The 14,277-nt window shown below is 48.3% G+C and overlaps 1 protein-coding gene across 1 annotated transcript in view; it reads left to right on the top strand.

Moving 5' to 3' along the window:
- The window catches only part of bsnb (bassoon (presynaptic cytomatrix protein) b), a 766,513-nt gene that overhangs the window by 596,660 nt on the left and 155,576 nt on the right, over positions 1 to 14,277 (top strand). The window contains exon 12 of the mRNA XM_072472164.1: positions 11,169 to 11,266. The gene's annotated coding sequence lies outside the window, so the exon portion shown is untranslated. The remainder of the gene's footprint in view (positions 1 to 11,168; positions 11,267 to 14,277) is intronic.

Here is a 14,277-nt window from a genome sequence, read left to right as displayed (position 1 = left end):
GTTGGCTCCTAAACAAAGGAAAACCCCAGAGCTCAAGGGCGCTGCCACGTGAAAGTACGGTGAGGACGACCGGATGGCACCCAAACAAAATTAAACCCTGGAATGCAGAAAGAGCGGCAAAGGGGTGGAGAGATATTCAAAGGGGAGACAGAGAGCATAGAGTCTCACTCTATCCAGATGACTGTTCCTCTACATCTCGAGGTAAATATGATTGACCCCGCGGGAGGGGGGTGAGAAGGGAGTGGGAGGGACAGATACTCCCATCGGGATAGTCACCTGGAACATCAGGGGACTTAATGGCCTAGTGAAAAGATCGAGTCTTCACCCATCTGAAAAGTCTGTGAGCCGATGTTATCTTCTTCCAGGAGACACACTTGAGGCAAAAGGACCGACTGCGGGTAAAGAAGAGCTGGGTAGGTCAGATGTACCAATCGTGTTATGGGACGAGGGCTAGGGGGGTGACCATACTACAGAACAAGAGGACAGCCTTCACAGCGACAACGACTGTTACGGACCCTGAGCCGCTGTGCCATGGCAACTGGTTTCTTGGAAGAGGCACCTGTGATGACACGGATTTTATAAAGAAAACCATGGCAGAAATCCCCGACGTGGACATGTGCCGACTCATCATGGAGCGAGGGACTTTAACTGCGTACAGTACCCACGGATGAACGGGACCAACCCCACATCGGGGAATATGGCAAAGGAGCTGAACACCTTCCAGGAGGAGCAGATGGGGACAGTGGATCCTTGGAGCTTCACGCAGCCAGGGAAGAGAGAGCTTTCCTCCCAGGTCCACAGGGTCTACTCGAGGATCGATATCTTTGTGGTGGAGAAATCGCTGCTTCCAGGGATAGTCGGGGCGGTATACTCTGTAATTGTAATCTCCAACCACGCTCCATACTAAGTGGATGTGAGGTTGAAGACAGGCCGGGCTCAATGTCCCCCATGGAGGCTGGACACGGCCATCCTCGCTGACAAGGCATTTTGCAATCGGGTAGCACAGGCCATAGACGGATATGTACCCAACAACCAGAATTGAGAAGTGTAACCCTCCACATTCTGGGAGGCAGTGATCAGGGGGGAAATTATTGCACTCAAGGCGTGCAAAGACAGGGAGGAGAGGGCGGCCAGGCAGCAGCTGGTTGACTCCACACTGAAGGTGGAACGGCAATACTCCATGGCCACAAGCGTGGAACTACTGGCGGAGAGGCCAAAATTGCAAATGGACTTCGACCTGGTCTCCACCAGGAAAGCAGTGCTTCAGGTCCGCCAGATACGGGGGAACTTTTATGAACATGAAGACAAAGCCAGCCGCCTGCTGGTTCACCAGCTGAGAAAGCAGGCAGACATGAGCAAAATAACTCAGGTTAAATATAGAAGCACCATGCTTGTCTCTGTGCCAGAAAAGATCAATGAAATCTTCGCAACATTCTACCGACGGACAGGAAATACCAGTCGTGGGGGAAGAAAAGAGATGGTCCCTGGAAGCATCACTAGAACTGGAGGAAGCCATGGAGAGCATCAATTCCATGCAGGCAGACAAGATGGTGGGGCCAGATAGATACCTGGCAGACTTCTACAAAAGAATTTGCACCAACACTGGCCCCGTACTTGCGGAGATGTTCGCAGACTCGTTAGGAAGGGGCACCCTGCCACCAACACTAGCCCAAGCCTCAATTCGCTGATATCCAAAAAGGATAAAGACCCGACGGAGTACGGATCCGACAGGCCCATCTCACTACTTAACACGGACACAAAGATCTTGGTAGCTGGGGAGCTGCATGCCAGAGGTAGTCGTGGAGGACCAGGCGGGCTTTGTCAAGGGCAGGCAGGCCTGCTGAACGTGATATTGACCCCATCCAGGGAGAGAATACCCAAAGTGATCATCTCCCTGGACGCAGAAAAGGCCTTCGACAGAGTCAAATGGAACTACCTCATAGAGGCATGGGAGTGGTTTGGGTATGGGTCAGAGTCCACCTGGGTGAAACTTTTGTACAGCGCGCCCATAGCAAGCGAGCAGACTAACACCACCAGCTCTAGATACATCTGGCTGCACAGAGGCAAAAGGTAGGGATGCCTATTATCCCCGTTGCTATTCGCCCTGGAAATTAAGCCACTGGCAATTGCCCTCAGAGCGGCAAAGGGGGGGGAGAGATATTCAAAGGGGAGACAGAGAGCATAGAGTCTCACTCTATGCAGATGACTGTGCCTCGACATCTCGAAACACCGGACCAGCATGGAAGAGACAATGAAACTCCCAAAGGAGTTTGGAGCCTTCTCCGGTCACAAGCTTAACCTGGGCAAGATAGAGATCTTCCCTGTGAACCTGCATGGGGGAGGGACAGAACTGGGGGGACTGCCGTTTAAACAAGCCCAGGCCAAATTCCGCTACCTGGGAATTCAAATAGCCCACGACTGGACACAGAACCACAAATGGAACTTGACGAGTCTAGCAGAGGAAGTCAAAAAGAACCTGCAGAGATGGGGCCTACTCTCGCTCTCCCTCACTGGGAGAATACAACCAAAATGATTGTCCAAGTTCCTCTTCCTGTTCAGATCCCTCCCGATCTACATCCCCAAGACCTTTTTCAACACAGCCGAGAAGCTAATCATGGCCTGTGTGTGTGTGCATGTGTGTGCGTGTGTGTGTGTGTGTGTGTGTGCGCGTGGGCACTCGGGGTATCAGAGCAGCCAGAATTTTTCATGTGGAGCCGTACGCTTTGCCTCCCTGATTGGCTGTTATTACTTATAAATTGTTGCATATAAAATCTGAAAACTCAATAAAAACATTTTCAAAAGAAATAATTTTAGACTGGCGGCTGGATAACAGATCGGAAGGAAGTAGAAAATTCAAAAACCTACATCTTGGATGAGAAAGGGTGGAGCAGCACCTCCATCAGAAGACCTCCTATATTGGTAGGCACCTTCCTGTGAAGAACCAGACCTCCACGCTTCCCTCACCCCACTGGCCTATCCGCTGGGACCCCAATCACCCCCCCCCCACCCCCCCCCAAACAAGGTGTCCCCCCCTTTCCCATTACCAGGACAACCCCACAGACTTGGCCTCCATGTCCCAACACTTAATCCCAGACATGTCAATGCAGTGCCTCTTCCAACCACTGCAGCGCTGTGCCTGGAGGGCCAATCTGATTGACTGATGCCCCTCCAAAGTGGGACTTCCTCTGTGATAGATGGATGTCCTGCCTGCTGCTAATCATCACTCGTCAGATGTATGAGTGAAAACATTTTCTTGCTTGCATTTTATTCATTTTTAAAAGTAATGGGTAGAAGGTCAAAGTTTATTCAATTGCAGTGATTAACAGCCTCATAAATGCAAGCAGTGATCCTTGTATTATTGAATCAGTTAAGTCTCCCAACCTGCCTGGGCATCATAAGATGCTATAATGAAGGGTAGGCTTAAAGCTAAAAACAGCATTCTTCTTACTGCCAGGGGCCAGGTGTTTTATTCTGATAATGGAAGCTTTGGCTCTCGAACAAATTGGATATGAGTTGGATGAAATAAAAGTAGTTCAAAGGGCTGCTTGTAAAATCTGAGAAATCCTATATGTGAACTAAATCTCATGGGCTGAATTCTCCGCCTTCAGATTCTCCATTTTGCCAGCAGCTCAGGGGTTTCCTGACAGCATGGGGCTGAGGCACGATCAATTGGACAAAGACGATAGTTGAATCCAACTGAGGCTTTATTGCTATCAGATGTGTGGCCTCCCACAGCAGCTGGCGAAATGGCTGCTGGCTGGAGGACGCGCATATTTATACAGGCAGGGACTACCGGCGAACCTGTAGTACAGGTCCTACCGTATATCACCTAATACAGGTGCTACAGTGGTTTACCACATTCACCCCCTGTTAAAAATTGAGTCCGGCGGGATTGGTGGATAACTATGTACAACAATGAGTTAATATTTACAAGATTTGAGCAAACAAATGTCCTTTGATGTCCGGTGGACCGGTCAGAGGTTTAGCCGCTCCGCGGCCTTGATGTTTCTCTGGGAGCGACGCAGTGGTGTCGGCGATGTTGGTGCTGATCTGGTCATGGTGACTCCAGGTGCGTGCCAAAATCCTCTTCATCGTCGGGCGTGGGCAGGGCGGGACGGATGGTCCTGGGGGGTGCTGTTGGGAGCAACGGGAGAGGGGAGGGTGGCGCCGGGGGCGGAGGGGGTATGGGGGTGGATCCTGCTGGTGCCAGATTCCTGAGGGAGACAGTATCCTGGCGGCCGTCGGGGAATGCCACGTAGGCGTACTGGGGGTTTGCGTGGAGCAAGTGCACCCTCTCCACCAACGGGTCCGCCTTGTGGAGTCGGTCGTGCTTACGGAGAAACACGGTTCCCGGAGCTGCGAGCCAAGTCGGGAGCGACACCCCGATGTGGACTTCCTGGGGAAGGCAAAAAGACGTTCATGGAGTGTATTGTTCGTGGCAGTGCAGAGTAATGAGCGAATGGAATGGAGTGCATCAGGGAGGACCTCTTGCCAGCGGGAGGCCGGGAGGTTTCTGGACCATAGGGCCAGCTGGACGGCCCTCCATACCGTCCCATTCTCCCTTTCTACCTGTCCGTTTCCCCGGGGGTTATAGCTTGTCATTCTGATGGAGGCAATACCCCTGCTGAGCAGGAACTGACGCAGCTCATCACTCATGAATGAGGATCCCCTGTCACTGTGGATGTAGGCGGGGAAACCGAACAGAGTGAAGATTGTGTTGAGGGCTTTAATGATGGTGGCAGACGTCATGTTGGGGCATGGGATGGCAAAGGGGAATCTGGAGTATTCGTCGATCACACTGAGAAAATATGTGTGATGGTCGGTGGAGGGGACGGGGCCTTTGAAGTCCACGCTGAGGCATTCAAAGGGGCGGGAGGCCTTCACCAGGCGCGCGCGGTCCGGCCGGTAGAAGTGCGGCTTGCACTCCGCACAGACCTGGCAGTCCCTGGTGATTGTCCTTACTTCCTCAACGGAGTAGGGCAGATTTTGTGCCTTAATGAAGTGATACAACCGTGTGACTCCTGGGTGACAAAGGCTGTCATGCAGGGCCCGGAGTCGGTCTACCTGTGCGCTGGCACATGTACCTCGTAATAGGGCATTTGGAGGTTCGTTGAGTTTGCCGGGGCAAGACATAATCTCGTAATTATAGGTGGAGAGCTCGATTCTCCACGCAAGATTTTATCATTTTTGATCTTGCCCCGCTGTGTGTTGTTGAACATGAAGGCGACCGACCGTTGGTCAGCGAGGAAAGTGAATCTCCTGCCGGCCAGGTAATGCCTCCAATGCCGCACAGCTTCAATGATAGCTTGGGCCTCCTTTTCAATGGATGAGTGCCGAATTTCTGAGGCATGAAGGGTGTGGGAAAAGAATGCCACAGGCCTGCCTGCCTGATTGAGGGTGGCGGCAAGGGCGACGTCTGATGCATCGCTTTCTACTTGGAAGGGCAGTGTCTCATCTACAGCGTGCATTGTGGCCTTGGCAATATCAGCTCTGATCCGGGCGAAGGCCTGTTGTGCCTCGGCCGTCAGGGGAAACTGGGTGGACTGTATGAGTGGGCGGGCCTTGTCTGCATAGTTTGGGACCCACTGAGCGTCGTACGAAAAGAACCCCAGGCAGCGTTTGAGGGCCTTGGGGCAGTGGGGGAGGGGAGCTCCATGAGAGGGCGCATGCGGTCAGGATCGGGCCCCAGAACTCCGTTCTGGACCACATAGCCGAGGATGGCTAAGCAGTTCATGCTGAACACGCACTTCTCCTTGTTGTAAGTGAGGTTTAGGAGAGTAGAAGTGTGGAGAAATTTAGCAAGGTTGGCATCGTGATCCTGCTGATCATGGCCGCAGATGGTGATGTGGTCTAGGTACGGAAAGGTGGCCCACAACCTGTACCTTTCGACCATTCGGTCCATCTCCCTTTGGAAGACCGAGACTCTGTTTGTGACGCCGAAGGGGATCCTAAGGAAGTGGTATAGGCCGCCGTCTGCCTCGAAGACGGTGTAAGGACGGTCCGATTTACGGATGGGGAGCTGGTGGTAGGCGGATTTCAAGTCTACCGTTGAGAAGCCCCGGTACTGCGCAATCTGGTTAACCATGTCAGATATGCGTGGGAGGGGGTACGCGTCGAGCTGCGTGTACCGGTTAATGGTCTGGCTGTAGTCCACGACCATTCGGTGTTTCTCCTCAGTTTTGACTACTATCACTTGAGCTTTCCAGGGGCTGTTGCTGGCCTCGATGATGCCCTCCCAGAGCAGCCGCTGGACTTCGGACCTGATGAAGGTCTTGTCCTGGGTGCTGTACTGTCTGCTCCTGGTGGCGATGCGTTTGCAATCTGGAGTTAGATTGGCAAAGAGGGAAGATGGGTCGACCTTTATGGTCGCGAGGCCGCACACAGTAAGGGGTGGTAAGGGCCCGCCGAATTTCAGAGTTAGGCTCTGGAGGTTGCACTGTCCAGGCCAAGGATTAGTGCAACGCAGAGGTTAGGGAGGATGTAGAGGCGGAAGCCGCTGAATTCTACGCCCCGGACCGTGAGCGTGACCGTACAGTACCCCCGGATCGCTACGCAATGGGATCCGGAGGCCAGGGAGATTTTCTGGTTGGCGGGGTGTATCGTGAGGGAGCAGCGCCTTACCGTATCCGGGTGTATGAAGCTTTCAGTGTTCCCGGAGTCCAGCAGGCAGGAGGTTACATGTCCAACGACTTTCACGCAGGTGGATGCGTTGGTCAGGTTATGCGGACGAGACTGGTCGATTGACATGGAGGCGAATCTTGGTTGGTCATCGAATAATGGGGCGGCTGGTGAGCCCAGGTTCTGGAACGCTCATGGTGCCCATGTGCTGAGGGGTAGACAAGATGGCAGCGCCCGAAGATCTTGAGGGTTATAAGATGGCGACGCCCATGGAACGCACGTTGCGGGGGTGGAACAAGATGGCGGTGCCCCTGGAACGCACGTGTTGCGCGGAGAGGAAGATGGCGGCGCCCACTGGCCGCACGTGGTCTGAGGGGGTGGGGGGGATGGCGGCCGTGGCCGAGAGGGGTGGGGGCGATAGTGGCTACTGAGCGGCCCTGGCACACCACGGGCCGGGCAGCGTTGGCGGGGGTGCTTCTGTAGGCCGCAAAAATAGCATCGGCGTTCGCCGGCGAACCTGGCGTTTGCTGGCTGGCGTGCAGCGCAGGCGTATTGGGTGGGCAGCGCCCCTGCTGGGGCGGCTGTCTGTCGGGTCCACTAAGCGTAGGAGGGGTGGGCCGCGCGGCTGGGGGTGTAGGACTGGACGTTGCGCAGGGCAACCGTCATGGAGAGCGCTAGCGTTTTAGTCTCTGCGAGGTCACGCGTGGCCCCTTCTAGGAGTAGCTGGCGTATGAGATCTGACCCAATTCCAATCACAAAAGCGTCCTGCATAAGGAGGTCTGAGTGTTCCGTGGCCATACAGCCTGACAGCCACAGTCCCGGACTAGTGGGATTAGGGCCCGCCAGAAGTCTTCTATGGACTCACCAGAGAGTTGAGAGCGAGTGGCGAGTGCGTGCCTGACAAAGAGCGTGTTTGTTTTCTGTGCATAGTTTTCCTTGAGTAGAGTCATGGCTTCAGCGTAGTTCGGCGCCTCCTGGATTAACGGAAAGACTTTGGATCTCAACCTGGAATATAAAATCTGAATCTTCTGAGCCTCCGGAACAGGGGTTGGTGCCGCGTTGATATACGCCTCAAAGCAAGCTAGCCAGTGTTGGAAGTCCTTTCTGCCGTCGCTTGAGTGCAGATCCAGCTGCAGGCGATAGGAGGTCCATCCTTAGAAACTGATAGCAATAAATTGAGGCACGATCAATTGGACAAAGACGATAGTTGAATCCAACTGAGGCTTTATTTCTATCAGATGTGTGGCCTCCCACAGCAGCTGGCGAAATGGCTGCTGGCTGGAGGACACGCATATTTATACAGGCAGGGACTACCAGCGAACCTGTAGTACAGGTCCTACCGTACATCACTTAATACAGGTGCAACAGTGGTTTACCACAGGGGCTGCCCCACAATGAGAAACCCCATTGGCCAGCTGGCGAAATGGAGAATCCCAACGGTGTGCGTCGGGACGGAGAAACCCGCCCGATATGTTTAGTCAATGAAATGGTAATTGGTGAACTAAAAAGGGCATTTCTTTTCCATGTTAACAAATTCAAGGAAGCGTTCCAATACAGTCAGCATCAGCTTCCTGGACATCTCTGTTGGAAGGTTTGGAAGGTATAATGATGGAAAATTAAAAGGGACATGAAACATCATATTATTCAACACCATTAATAGTTTCATGTGATCAGGATAACTATGGACATTATTCTGCGCCACTAATCCAGAAGGTGCAAGTTGTGAAATTCGATAATAAATTGAGTAATTTCTTTGCTAGCACCTGAAAAGTATCATGAAATCTGTACGGTTATTGTAAAAATCCAACTAGTTTATTGATGTACTTCAGAGAAGGATACCTGTCACCCGTACCTGGTCTGGCACACATGTGACTGCAGCTAAACCACCAGAGAGGAGACTTGGCAAGGCTTGCTGGAATAGTACCGAAGGAAATTGTATTTTCCTCTAGTGTGCCCCCTTCTGTATTACAAGTGGTGGAAAATTGTTATGCCACTACTAGCGGATTCTTCGGCCGCCCACGCCGCAAGATCGCCACGGACAAGATGGACACCATGTAAAGGTCCGTTGACCTTGGGCAGGGCACAGCCGAAGAATCTCACCCTCAGTATTTGACTCAATGCCCAAATGGAAGCTAATGATAGGCAACAAATACTGCATTGACAGTGTTGCTCACAATCATTGGCCGCTGCAAAAGTGATTCTTACTCTGATCTAATTTCCCTTCTTCTGGGCAAGTTCCTACTTCCTCTTCCAACAACCCAAATCTTAGCCCTCTATTTCTCATTTGCCCATTGAAGTGTTGCAGCTTGATGTGATTAACAGTAGGACATTGCCTGATTGTTTCACTGATTACTGTGTAATGTCACACGATGAAACTACAGGGATTGAGAACCACAGAGAGTTGGCATGCTATCCTTTTGTATGTGCAACCTGAATGCTAATCCAGCTCAATCTGATGGAGGCTCCTCTTTTGGTTCTGTATGAAAAGTATTTTGGAAGTTCACAGCTCAGCTTTCAGTTGTTATGGAAACACAGCATAAAAATGGCACTTAAATGTCAACCTCCAACAGTTAACATAGCTGTATGGTGTGTGAAATGGAAAATATCACATTCATATATCATGCCAGAGGACCTATTTGAGTTGGGCAAGAGGGAGCTTCACTGTACAGCTAAAGCACCAGAGAGGAGACTTGGCAAGGCTTGGAACAGTACCGAAGGAAATTGTATTTTTCTCTAGTGTGCCCCCTTCTGCATTACAAATGTGTTGGAATATTGTTATGCCACCACTAGTGGCCCTCTAGTACCTCAATCAATGCCCATTTTTCAGCAAAATAAACAGCAAAAATCTGCAAGCTATTTAAACAGGAGAAATACCATATCTGAACCTAGTCATATGCTCAGTGTCCATACACTCTACTTCCAATGAGGCTCAATGAATAGCAATCTTGAGAAGAATCCCGGTCTTTGCAGCCTTGGTTCAGTGTTTCCACACTTGTTCCTGAGTCACAAAAGCATGTAGAAAGCCCCATTAGAAACTTGAGCACAAAACCTAAACCAACAATTCAGGACAGCACTGAGGGAATACTGCACATTGGAGGCAACATCTTATGGTTAAACAGAGACCCCACCTGTCATCTAAGTAAAAGATCGCGAAGTGCTATTGAAAAATAGCAGGGGTTCTCTGTGTTCTGAACAACATTTATGAGAACATAATAAAATGAGAAATAGGAGTAGGAGAAGACCGTATGGCACATTAAGCTGGCTCCGCCATTCAGTATGATCGTGGCTGACTTTGTGCTTCAACTCCATTTTCCCGCCCATTCCAAATTTTTCTTGATTCCCTGTGAAACCAAAAATATGTCTATCCCAGCATTAAATATATTCAAAGATGGAGCATCCACGACCCTCTGGGGTGGAGATTTCCAAAGATTCCCAACCATTTGAGTGCAGCAATGTCTCCTCAACTCAGTCCTAAGTGAGTAATCCCTTATCCTGAGACTGTGCCCCCTTCATCTAGATTTCCTATCTGGAAGAAACAACCTCTCAATATCTTCCCTAACAGATCACCCTCATTCTTTTAACTTCCTCAACTAACACCTAAAACAGATGGTTTGATTATGTTTATGGGGTCCGGCTGTGTGTAAATGGGATGCTGCATTTACAGCATTACAAAATTGATCACAGTTCAAAAGTATCTCAATGGCTGCAAATTTATTTAGGTGTCTTGAGATCACAAAAGATGCTGTGTTATTACAAGTTATTTTTTCCTCTGTCCATACTGGAGGCAGCAAGGCCTATTACAAGATCTCACTTCTTCCCCAGATTGATCCAAGAACCTTTCTGGCCTGTCTAAGTTAGTGTGTAAATTTAACCATCTGACCCAGTAAGGGAATTTTAATTCTTCACCCAGCCTATACCAAACTTGACCTGAAAGTCCTTAATGATGGTGCTGGAATTGGGAGGTTCCTTGAGTTAATATTCCCTCATCTAGAATAATAAAATTCCTACAGTCCAGAAGGTGGCCATTCAGCCCATTGCTGCACCACCATGCTCTGAGAGAGCACCCTATCCAAGCCCACTCTTTCCCCCTATCCCTGTGACCCCACCAAACCTACCCATCTTTGGACACTTAAGAGGAAATTTGGCTTGGCCAATTCACCTAACCTGCACATCTTTGGACTATGGGAAAAAACTGGAGCACCCAGAGGAAACCCTCGCAAACCCTCCACACAGTTATCCAAGGCCGGAATTGAACCTGTGTCTCTGGCGCTGTGCAGCAGCAGTGCTTAATAATATAATCATCTTTTATTGTCACAAGTATGAAGTTACTGTGAAATGCCCCTCGTCGCCACATTCCGGCGCCTGTTCGGGTAAGCTGGTACGGGAATTGTACGCGCGTTGCTGGCCTTGTTCTATATTACAAACCAACTGTCTAGCCCACTGAGCTAAACCAGCCCTTCTCACTGTGCCACCATGTAGAAAGAATTCAAAGTGCTGGAGTATTATTGGTGCAGCTAATTCAGTGATGTGTCTGTATCTTGCCCAAGCAGAAAAGAGGAAGAGGCAAAAATGGGACCTGAATGGCAACAGGATACTAAATATGCACATCGGATGGAGAGACTGTGTTTTTATTCAACTCTGGCAGGAGGTGAGTACAAACAGATAATAGTTCTAATATATTTGATTGATCCTGCACACAGTTGATACTTACTTTAATAATCTGGTTTATTTCAGGATAGAGACAGTTACATAAAATAATATGTTATTGACTGCTACTGTTACATGTGACTTGTTTCAGAGTTTACAAACAAACTCTTCTCGGGGAGATGGAAATATGGTTCAGCAGCAAGCTGAGACCAAACCCTTATTACCTAATGTTTCCCAAATACAACCTGACTATCAGTTTATCTAAGATTGCTTTATCCCATTTTCCATTAACAGTATGTTTAAAATTGAGACCATGCTAATTACAGCACAACCCAATTGCAACAATTTTAAAGAGAGTTAAGGAGTTGCAATAAATTACCAAGATTTTTCTTTTCAATTTTACTTTTGGAATATTTTTTAATGGTGGCTGATGCTAGCTTGGAGAGGTTACTGTGCTCAACGTCGTAAGGGAGCTGGATTAACATCAGCTAAGAAACGAGCATTAACCTGATGTGGGTGGAAATAATCACAGAGCCCAAACCAATAAAAAAGTCAGAGTATCATGAGACATAAGGGCTTATTTCCCCATGTTTTATGTCAGAGATCACTTCTCTGAATGCAAAGCACAGGGATTAGGGGCAGAGAGCCATTGTGCCAGGTCGACACTCCCTTCACATTGTCTAGGAATCTGTGGATTCCCTTAGGATGAACCTACAATAGGGAATAATGAAGCAATTTCCTACAGGGAGGCAGAGTTACTTTGAGCTATATTTATGAAACTTCCAGTGGATAGTTTCAGATGTGGAAGGTTACTGAAGATGGTGTGTGACGCAAGAAAGAAAACACTTCAACAAGGAATTGAACTGAACAAAATAAAGAAAAAAAGACCTGCATATATGTAGAAACTTTCATGAATTCAGGACGTCCCACAGCACCTTACAGTCAATGAAGTACTTTTGACCTGTATTCACTGTTGCAAATACAGACTTGACAGTAAGTGCTGAGTTTGATAATCTTACCAGAGACATTGATTACAATTGGCTCAGCTCTGGTTGGTTGAGGAGAGCAAAATGAAGCCAGATTTACCACGCTGGTACTTCTGTAAAGCAACTACATATTGGAGATATGTGAACATCAGATGAGGAGAGGATCAAACTTTGGCTTAAATGTCCTCTACAGTCAAATGACACTACTCTCTCACATGAAGATATGCAAACTGGACTATGAATCATACTCCTGCATGGGTCCGCAGATTCCTTATAGGCAAGGAGGAAATTGAATGAAAAGAACAAAAGTTATTCTTTGGGGCTATTTTTTTTGAAGGTGTCTTAACTTATGCCAAGAATAATTTCTATAGTAATCAGAGTTCATGATATTCAATATATGAAGTAATCACAAATAACTCCCATATCACTAAACACACTGAAAGGAATATAGTTTGCAACAGCACAAAGCTAGGTTCTGGAAGACGGAAGTGGGGAGGGGTGTTATTGAGTCTTATAACTCCAGACTTTCAAATGTTAAAAACCCTCGGAAGTGCCCATTTTTTATTATCCTTTGAAGGTGATTATCATTCTAATGGCAACTCTATTCCTTGCAGTTAAAAATAAAATAATGCTTACATATTCAAATTTAAGGAGAGCAGAAAGAGGAGGGTCTTGTAACTTGGTCCATTAAGCATCATTTGTTTTAGTTGGCTTCAACACTTAATTTATGGCTGATCAACTGGTACCAACTCTAACAGCTGGCTTTCAACTGCAGCATCATCAAATAGCAGCACAGGGGTTTCCCATGACTGGATAGTCAGAGTAGTTTACTGTAGGGAGAAAGGAGTCTCTAAAAATAAATCTGTGACTTGCCTTCTGTTGCTCCTGTTAGTGAGGCCTTGGAGTATCACCTGCTGCTGGGTAAGAAATATGTGAAAAATATGAAATATTGAATTTTGTTTTAAAATTGTTTTTTTGACAACCACCTGTGAACTGCTCGACAACACACAAATACATCCTTCTAGTCAAGACGGTTCAAACTACATTCAGTGTTGAAGAGGCTATAACAATCTGTTTCAATCTATGTGGTGTGTTGCTGTATGCACCCTGGATGCCAATGTGGAGAATACATCTCAATAGAGAATGAGAACTTGGGTCTTAGCTTATTGTTGCCTTTACACTGATTACAGGCATAGTTCAGCCATGCAAGTGTTATTGTACTTCATGGTAGATGGCCATAATATTGCTAACTCCCCTTCTCTCTTCTCCCCCCCCCCCCCATCTGCTTATCAAATGCTGCACTTTATTAATAGCTCTCTGAAAGATTTTGTGTCTTCATTCTCATGAGCAGTTTGATGGAATATCTTCGATACAATGAAGTGCCTGTCAAATTTCATTAGAATGCATTCAGAGTACTGAATAAATAATTACTTTGTTCCTTTTGTGCTCTTTTGTCAGCCTGTAAATGTAATGCTTTTGCTAATGCCATACTAATATAGGAGGGGGTCGGTTAGCTCAGTTGGCTACATGGCTGGTTCGTAATGCAGAGCGATGCCAACAGCGCGGGTTGAATTCCCGTACCGCCTGAGGTTATTCATGAAGGCCCCGCCTTCTCCACCTCACCCCTTGCCTGAGGTGTGGTGACCCTCAGGTTAAATCACTACCAGTCAGCGCTCTCTCAAAATGGGGAGGGCAGCCTATGGTCCTCAGGGACTTTCACTTGCACTAATATAGGGTAAAGAAAAAGGTTCCTCAGCCCATTAAGCCAATTCCTTTCACAGACCAAGTATAATTTGTTTTATCATGCAACCTCCAGAGTCGGTCGACATACCAGTTAGGAGCAGGAGGAGGTCTTTTGGCCCCGAGAATCTGTTCTGCCACTCAATATGATCATGGCTGATCTGATTGTAACCTTCCACTTACCGCCAATATCTTTTCCCTTCCTTATCAAGGATCTATTTACCGCGGCGTTAAAAATATCAAAAGACTCTGCCTCACTGCCTTTTGAGGAGGAGAGTTCCAGAGA

The sequence above is a fragment of the Scyliorhinus torazame genome, chromosome 13 (assembly GCF_047496885.1).
Source record: "Scyliorhinus torazame isolate Kashiwa2021f chromosome 13, sScyTor2.1, whole genome shotgun sequence".
Classification (NCBI taxonomy): domain Eukaryota; kingdom Metazoa; phylum Chordata; class Chondrichthyes; order Carcharhiniformes; family Scyliorhinidae; genus Scyliorhinus; species Scyliorhinus torazame.
The sequence above is the reverse complement of the archived record's forward strand: the minus strand, read 5'-3'. Positions and strand labels throughout refer to the sequence as shown.